General features: G+C 38.1%; 1 protein-coding gene across 6 annotated transcripts in view; it reads left to right on the forward strand.

Moving 5' to 3' along the window:
- Positions 1 to 7,500, forward strand: part of ZEB2 (zinc finger E-box binding homeobox 2) — a 130,094-nt gene that overhangs the window by 80,352 nt on the left and 42,242 nt on the right. Inside the window, exon 1 of one of the 6 annotated variants that reach the window (XM_035008096.1) lies at positions 6,178 to 7,027. The exons of the other annotated variants lie outside the window; for them this stretch is intronic. The gene's annotated coding sequence lies outside the window, so the exon portion shown is untranslated. Of the gene's footprint in view, positions 1 to 6,177; positions 7,028 to 7,500 lie in introns of those variants that run through there. 6 annotated transcript variants of the gene reach the window in all.

A 7,500-nucleotide genomic window follows, 5' to 3' on the forward strand; every position in this document is an offset into this window, starting at 1 on the left:
TGGCAAATAGATGTACAATGCAAATAAAAATATTTGTGTTTAGCTGTTGTTTGGGGGCCTTTTCTCGGTACACCATCACACTGGGCTGGCCGAGGAAGGTGTCATTAGGCTCTTTTTTTAGCTATCAAAGGGAATTATTGACTCGTGTTCTGGAGTACAGTTTCCCTAAATACTCTATCCTTAGAGTGTCAGCATATTATAGATGAGACAGAAAGTGAAGCTGAGAAAATTTCTAAGGGACAGAAACTTCAGCTCCAAAAACTAAAAGAAAGGAGAGGCAAGGGGCATGTATATTTGCACATCAGAACAATGACCAGTTTCCTTTGGTAGGAGTTAAGTAAGGCAATCAAAACCATTATGAGTTCTAGATATAGAGGAAAACCCTAATATGTTTACCTTTGTAAAACAATAAACAGCTATTAAGTCTTTGAGTAAGCAAAATTTCACTTGGAACATTGTGACCTAGGATTATGGTGTCTTCTTGAAAGATAACTGAATTTAAAAAAAAAGAAAGAAAGAAAGAAAAAAGAAAGTTAAATGAATTTACTGTTGTGAATTCTCTGACCAATATCTGTTTTTATGATAGTTTGGGGAAGGGAGGATCCTTACTTTTATTTTTATTTGCCATTATTTTCATACTTCCTATATTAAGGAAGAGGTTTCAAGGGGAAAAATACATAACTAAGATGTTATTACCTGCATGTGGGAGCTTATCCAGAGCCCCAGCAAATTTATGGAAATTTTAACCTTTTTTTAATCACTACCACACTGCAACTGGAAAGCTCCTCCAGGTACAGGGAAGCTGCTAGCATTTCTAGAGGGGATGAGTGGCTGCCATCTTCCCAAGATGTTCCCATAATAGGAAGTTGAAAGACTGTCAGAACTAGCCCCTCCACATTGGAACCAGGGGATTGCAGACATTCTTCTCTCATTTCAGTTAATATGCATATTTTTTACATAGCTAATCTGAAATGGAAACATTTTTATCCCTACATTCAAAACTGCTTTTGTTTTATCAGCTGACATTTTACAACTCATTAATTTATAATGCGGGTTTAATGCCTTTGAATGTTCCTGGGATAAAAAATTAAAGTGACCAAACTAGTTTGTATAAAGGCTGACTATGGTATGTTCATAGCTGTTCTTTTATAACAGTGTTTTGTGCTGAAGAGCACGTTCCATGGGGATATTTCAAGCTAGCATGATCCCTTCTTTCTAGCATTAATTAATCTTGCCTCCATGGGTGATAAAGTTATTCCCATTTTTAAATCAGGAAAGTAAGGCTCATGCATTTCAGTGACACATAGTCAAATTCAGAAGAAAATTTCTGTTTGAACTTGCTTTGTTTTGTTGTATCTGTCACGAGACCCCGCCCCCATCATCAAATGAGAAATCGACCCTTGAATTTAGTCCTATGTTTTTTATCCACCCAAGTGTAGAGGTAACAAGTTAACTGTGATCAAGAAGGGGTGTTGATGATACATCTTCCCTGGATAAACAAGTCACTGGATAAAAATTCTGGAGGAATTGCTGCATCTTGTCTTTAGCAGCATCGTACCTAGAAATCGAACTTGGGGAAGAAAGGGGAGGAATAAAGGGCTAGGGTTCAGGTGAGGAGTCTTAGAATGTCCACAAACACTTACCACACATAAGGACATTTTAAGAAAGCAACTAGGCCATTAATCCATTGGCTCAAATATAAATGCTCTCCAAGCATCTAAGAGATTCAGGAAACCAGATGACTCATAAAATTCCTAAGGACTTCTTTTTAACTTTAAGCCCTATAATCAGAAGAGACATTTTTAAAATAAGGTTACATGTCTACATCAAGTATTAGCTGCAGGATTAAGCATACTGTTTCCCATCACGGTGCTACTACTTGAGGACATTTTTGCAAATCAATTTTTAAATGAAGGGCCAACACCAAAACTGACTGGCATGTACTCAAATCTTCTCTTTTCACCTATACCTACCACGTCGCAATAGCAGACAAAAGAAGACACTGGAGCCATGGTCCCATCTTCATTTTATTTTATTTTTTATTTTTTTAAAGATTTACTTATTTACTTGAGAGCGAGAGGGAGAGAGAGCACACGTGATCAGGGAGATGAGCAGAGGGAGAGAGAGAATCTCAAGCAGACTCCGCACTGAGTACAGAGCCCATCTTGGGGTTCTGTCCCATGACCCTGACATCATGACCTGAGCTGAAACCAAGAGTCAGATGTTTAACCCACGAGCCACCCAGGGGTGCCTATTTTTTAATTTTTAAAAAAGATTTATCCATTTATTTTAGAGAGAGAGAGAGAGCATGCTTGTGAGCTGGGGGAGGGGCAGATGGAGAGGGAGAGAAACACACTCCCCGCTAAGCACAGAGCCGGAGGAGGAGCTTGATCTCACAGCCCCAAGATCATGACCTGAACCAAAACCAAGAGTGGGACGCTTAGCTAACTGAGCCATCCAGGCCCCCCTGTGGTCCCATCTTTATTATTATTTCAGTGGATATCAGTGTTTTATACTTCACAAAGTTGCCATCACACATACAAGTTCGTAGGCTCCTTATGGCAACCTCATAGACAGGGAACCTACTATCATTATTTTTACCCATTTGTACCAAGTTTCCTTGGATGATAGGCCAAGGCCACACAGCTGGTTACACACTGGGACTGGGATGAGAAGACAGGTCTTCAAGCTCATAATTCTGGGAACTGCCTCTTTATTTCTATTGTTTCCAAACTATTGTGGGAAACATGGGTGTATCGTTAGATTCTGGTAATTGATCAAATTGGTAGGCTTCTGTAACTCAAATTAAGGAGATCCATGAAAGTAACAATCACCAAAACAATTCAAAATTAAGCAACAATCTCTATTTTGCATTGTGAAAATCCCCAAAAGTCCCGGGGATTTTCATTTCCTTACTCTGATCATGTGGAGTTTACATTTAGATTGCATTCTTCATTGGGAATTTGTAATACTGTGTGTATTTTTGTGCAGCTATTGTATGTTTGAAGACGTGCATTTTAGCACTGGCTTTGCCACCATCTGGCTGCAGGGCCTTAGATAAGTCACTGGACCTCCCTTGTCACATGTGGAGAGTTGACTTCAAGTGGCCCTCTAACACTACAGTTTTATGATTCTATTTCTCCAAATAGATAGCAAGCTTCCTGAGGTGAGAGTAGCACATCCATGTATCCTCTGGACTTGCCACATTGTAGGCATTTAATTAATGTTTGACGATTGCATTGAAAGATTTATTGGCACACTTAGCTTGAATGGAGTTATAGAAAATCATTACTGACCGCCTTATTAACAACTAACTGTCTATAATCCGCATATGTAATTTTCCTTTACATAAAAAAAAAAAAAAATTCTGCTTCTGGTGAAGATGAAGTATCGCCCCTTAACAATACATTAGCAACTGATATCTTGTTTGTACTCCAACTGACAGAATAATGTAGAGAAAGCATATAAGTATGAAAAGGGGTTAGTTAGGTAACATTGTATAGGGCTTCTTCAAAACAACAGTTCTGGTATTTCAAATGTCAAGCTAATTATCAGTAATGTTTAAATGCTATGATAGGCCATTTTTGCAAATGCTGAAATTTTCCGGCAGGTAGGGACATTATAAAAATGTCACGTTTTGCTACTATTCTGTTACATGTCACCAGAATAGAAAAATCTGGAAAAAAAAAAAAGTTATACCAATAGACAATAAAGAGAAACCATTATTTGTTTTGCATATGATTGTAAAATTAATTGGTATAGTGATACAATTTAGAGTATTGTTTACTTAGAAGGAAGAATAGAGACGATTTAATATAATGCAATCTGCTGAAGTGAAAATAATGCTTATTATAGATAAACTATGAAGCCTTTTAAATATAGGTTTTTAGTAATGCATATTCAGATATATCTTTCCAGGCCCATTTGCTATAAAGCAAATTTAAGTATCAGCTTTATACCCTTTGGTAACCCCATATTACACATACAGTTTTAGAGAAAATGAAACTTTAATATGATTCCACATAAAATGGTGAGCCATGCCAATAATTCATATGCACTTCATATGCAAATAGTTTTATCTTATCCATCAATTATCATGTAAACATGGTATCACATGGCAAATTTCCCTGTAATACAGTACAGTACCTGTATATAATTATGGGTGCATTTTGCCAATGCAACTGTTATACAGAATTGTAATTAATTCCTCTGAAGATTACTGGGAGAGTTTTGGATACTGATGCTGTTTTTGGACATTTATTACTGCTCTTTAGTTGGCTTTTTGCTGTGCCTCAGAGACAGATGTAAAATTAGTGTCTATTTTGAGCCAGCAAACAGTACATCTTTCCTCTTGTTTATTGAATTGCAGAAAGGAATTCTTTGGGCTCCCACTTCTTTGTGGTTTTGAAGTAACTGTCTGTTTTTCTGCCAGCCATGTAGCTCCAATACATGTATAAAATTTTGCTGAGACTCATGCAAAGGGTGGCTTATTTGACCTAATGTAAGGACAGAATAGAACTTTGCTACGTTATGTAGGTGGTTCAGTGCTTTTGAGTGCTGAACAAAAATATGTATCGTTAAGTTCAAAAATAGACACTAGACTAATATATTCTGCCCAGTGACCCTCATTTAAAACCAGTATACATTAGTTATTTTACAAAATCGAATCTCCTTTTGCAGAGACAAAGCTATATTATTAAGATCTCTTAATGCCAGTGGTGATGATGGTGGGCAAAGGATGAAAATGGGAACAAATGGGAAAATGAGCTTATTTTATTTCACAATGTAAATGGGGGTAAACCCATCCCGTACTGGCCATTCTATAGTAAGAATATTTTGTGGCGAAAATTTCTCCAATAATTACACGAGGCAAATCCACTGACTAGACTTGAAAGAAAAATTTAAAGGAAAATCCTGACGATTTAGAAATGGGGAGGACTAGGTGAGGAGCAGGAAGCGCAATGTCCATATTAATGGATTTAAATCTGATTGTCCGAAGGTCAGCCAGAAAGAACAGGATGAAAGGTTCTACTCTGAATCCAGATATAAAAACTAACTTTGTTATGAATTGTTTTACCTGGATTTTAAAAAAAAAGGGGGGGGCGTGGGGGTGGGATACCAACACAATGGCTATGGGAATGGATATCCTAGTTAAAACAGCTCTGGAAAAGATGGCATACTGCTTCTGTAAGTGAACTTGACAGCAGTTATTTATTTAGTTTAAAAGTATTTACTACTATTTGTGAGCGAGAACCCTAAAGGTTGTGAAGTATTGTTGGCCTGTGAAGGTGATGGATGCTGTACTCCTGACCCTATATGGTGAGACATGACTTCATTGCTTGTTTAGATTGTTCTGATATTTGGGACTCCTCAAGGGCTGTTCATAAATCATTTATCTCTCTCTCTCTCTCTCTCTTTTTTTCCACAAGAAAATATTTCAATTGTATTGCTGCAGGAACACTCACGTGTCACACGGGATATTGTGGTCCATGCAGAAAAAGACCTTAAAAGGCATGGTTTTTTTTTCCAGGATAAAGGCCTTTTAATGCCTGTCCAGCCTTAGATAATTTTATTCACTCCTTCTGGACCTTTCTTTATTCCTCCTGTGCCCAGAGATCAGTTTTTAGGAGGTGGGTTGAAAGCTTCCCAGGCCTTAGGAGCTTTTGTTGTAGCACCCCCCCCACCACCACCACTCTCACCGCCCCCCCCACCCCCGCCCCAAACTCAGCGTTCAGAAAATTTGTAAAGAATCTTCTGCTTGTTGCTAAGAAATGGTTAAATCTCAGGCACCAGGGGGAAAAAAAAAAAAAAAGAAGCACATTATTGATTGTACTAAGGTATATCTGGACCACACAGCTAGAGCAGAGATGTTAGAATATCTCTCTTTTTGTAGATCTGAGGGCATTACCCAGCCTGAACTTGCCTAAGCCCTTGTGGTCACACCTCTTGAAAAGGTTTTGTTTCCCCCGTCAATTGGTATTCAAACCAGGTCAGCAGATTCTGTTTGCCCGGCTCCGCTGCCGTTTTCATTTTAATTTGCACCTGTTGTGCAGTTGTTCCGAAGGCAAGTGCAGACCCGCGGATTATACAAAGATCATATTATGAGCAGATATGCACGGTGTAATCTTTTTGTCCCCAGCCTCACATGACAAAAAAAAAATCTCTCTCTTTTTGTTCCTTTTTTACTCCCTGGGAACCTGTCAAAGCAAACAGATATGACTGACTAAAATTTGTAACTAGACATGTTTCCAGAATTCTCCAAAAGCATTATGAACCTGACACACAATCCTTTTCATTTTTTTCCTCCTTTTCTGCCACTTTTGTATAATCCGATAGCTGGCAAGAGCCACTTAAGATAGCTCAGTTGATAACTTAGCGGAGGATTGCTTTATTAGGCGCAGAGAAATCAAAATGAACCTGAAAATTGTTTGCGCTTTTTTTTTTTCCACGGGCTTTTTTTTTCCCCCCTTTCTCTCTCTCCCTCTTGTTCCCATGATGTCATGGTTCTAACTTGTTTTTTTGTGTGTGTTTCTGGAGAGTTGGGTTAACAGTTCTTGGCAATCCTGTGTGTGCGTAACGGCTGCTGTGTCTCTCTGGCTGAGCTAATGCCCCGTGTTTATTACTCTAATCTTTCTTGTCTGGTGGTAAAGTGGACAATTTATGTACTAGCATGTAGGCCGAGAGCCTGTGAGGGCTGACTAATTCAGAAACAGCCACCTTCAATTGAGTTCACAGACCTTATTTACAGGCTGTCTATTTTAAGAAAAGCTACTGAGCATTGCTGGGACTGAGGGCGGCACAGGCAGCCCGCCGGTTCTTGTGAGTTATTTTAACATTTGTGTTGGTCTTGCCTGTGTCACTTTGAGATCTTCTGTAATTATGGCACTATGAAGACATCTCAATAGTAGTATTAATGGCCCAGAAGATATGGCTTTTCCTCATTTTCTGCTTAAAAGATTGGGATATAAATGGCCTTAGCACATGACGGTTGACGTAGAAGCAACAGTGAACATTTCAGGTTGAGCAGGTTTGTGGATGTGTTTGTGTATTGACTAAATAGATGGACATTGTGCGTGTGTGTGTCTATGGTTTCTAGGAATAAAACCACAGCTACTCTAGTGAAGTCATGTTGTATTTATAGTACATTTTATAGCACACACTCCATGTCACTAAGCTAATAAAATTGTCAATTGCAGATCTGTTTAATAAGTTTGTGTGGAGTATCGAAAGTACATATTGCCATGTGTCTCTTTGCATATGCAATATATAGATGTATTTTGGGGGATTTGTGCTACCGTTGCTTTTTAAAATTTCCCATCTTTCTAGCAAAAAAAAAAATAATAACCAACTATTTAAAATCAGAAAGAGTACGCAGTGATAATTGAATAAGAATAAAAATGCTAAAACATGAAAGATATTAATTATATTTTCCTGACATGGCTGAGTAATTAAGTTATGAAAATATTAATTATTTTCCATTTAACTAAACAGTTAGGGGTG

Source organism: Mirounga leonina, unplaced genomic scaffold, assembly GCF_011800145.1.
Source record: "Mirounga leonina isolate KUSES-001 unplaced genomic scaffold, KU_Mleo_1.0 Mir_151, whole genome shotgun sequence".
NCBI lineage: Eukaryota > Metazoa > Chordata > Mammalia > Carnivora > Phocidae > Mirounga > Mirounga leonina.